The sequence below is a fragment of the Cyprinodon variegatus genome, unplaced genomic scaffold (genome assembly GCF_000732505.1).
Source record: "Cyprinodon variegatus isolate N-32 unplaced genomic scaffold, C_variegatus-1.0 Scaffold314, whole genome shotgun sequence".
NCBI lineage: Eukaryota > Metazoa > Chordata > Actinopteri > Cyprinodontiformes > Cyprinodontidae > Cyprinodon > Cyprinodon variegatus.
Genome location: NW_015150767.1, coordinates 707,793 through 709,301, shown reverse-complemented (window position 1 = coordinate 709,301; position 1,509 = coordinate 707,793).

Below are 1,509 nucleotides of genomic sequence, written 5' to 3'. Positions count from 1 at the left end.
CCATCCATCCATCCATCCATCCATCCATCCAACCATCCATCCATCAATCCATCCATCCATCCATCCATCCAAATGTCTTCTTTGCAACATTAAACATGTTCTAATGTAATGTAATTTTATTGTTTGCAATTTTACAATAAGCTTATTTGTCGAATAAATGTATGCAACTTTATTCATTATCCTAATAGCTCTTTTCTGCAGTTTACTGAATGGATCTAAGTTTGTCTTATATACCTTTCCCACAATTTCAGCACAGTAGGTAATATAAGGAATCACTAATGAAAAGTAAAGCCCTTGCATAAAACTTTACTCTGCATGTATAATTTCTGTCAGTGTAACAGACATGCCAGTTTGATGGTTTAGTTGGGGGAGGCTTTCATGAAGTTCTTATGGAGGCAAGTTTTCTGACTGAGGTGGAACTTTTTTTTTCCTGAAGGTTTTCTTTCTGGGTTTTCTGGTGTTCTTTGTCCATCTCCTGCTGTAGATCTTCCAGTTTTTCTATTAGACTCTCTGTGATTGTTTTGCTTCCCTCCATCATGTCTTCCAGTGCCTGCGTGGGCTTGTTTCTGACCAATTTCTGTTTCCCTATCAGCAGACTGGCCTTCTCTTGGGTCCAGATCAGTCTTTGGTTCTCCACTTCTTGCTGCAGTTTGACCTAAGCAGGCTTCATTTCACAGGTACTTCCTTGGACAAGCACTCCTCAGCCTCTTTTTATTCTGTTTCTCTCTTTAGTTAGGTTTTCTTTTAGCTGTGCAGCCCCTTTGATGGCAGTTTGACGTGCCCTGTTGCTCTTGATCATCTTATTGTATCAGGCAACCACTTGCTCTTCCACTGCTTTCTTTGTCCCTTTCAAATGTCTCTCAATTTTCTCCAGGGCAGTTTGTTATTTCGAAGTTTCCTCCACCCGATTGGCTAAACCGATATCTGTCTCTTATATGTTGTTCTTCATGAGCATAAACACTTTCATCTGATAGACTTTTCTGTTGGCATCTCAACAGCCTTTGTCTGTTTTTTTTCTCTATTTACACAGAGCAACAAGCCTAGCTTCATGATCACTCTGCTGCTTCTTTATAATCTGTGTCAGTGACTGAACTTCTCCTGGTCATCCTGGTCTTGCAGCATAAACCAGCGCAGTTATTTTAATGGGATTGCCTACATTTGATAAAGCTCAACCTCAACAGTTGTTGCAATAAAGTGGCACTTTCTTCTTGAAGTGCTGAGATCCTATTGTCTTTTGAGGCTCAGATGATACTAAACTCCAATTAAACTCCAATTCATGGCATCATGAGAAAACACCCGGTGCTTTTTCCTCACCAACTCTACACCAACTCTGCCAGAGATGGCAAAAGTACTCACTTTCCGTACTTGAGTAAAAGTACAGATACTTGTGTTAAAAAATACTCTGGTAAAAGTGGAATTTCTGATTAAACTTCTTTACTCAAGTAAAAGTAACAAAGTACAGGCTTGTAAATTTACTTAAAGTATAAAAGTAAAAGTAGAAAACACTTT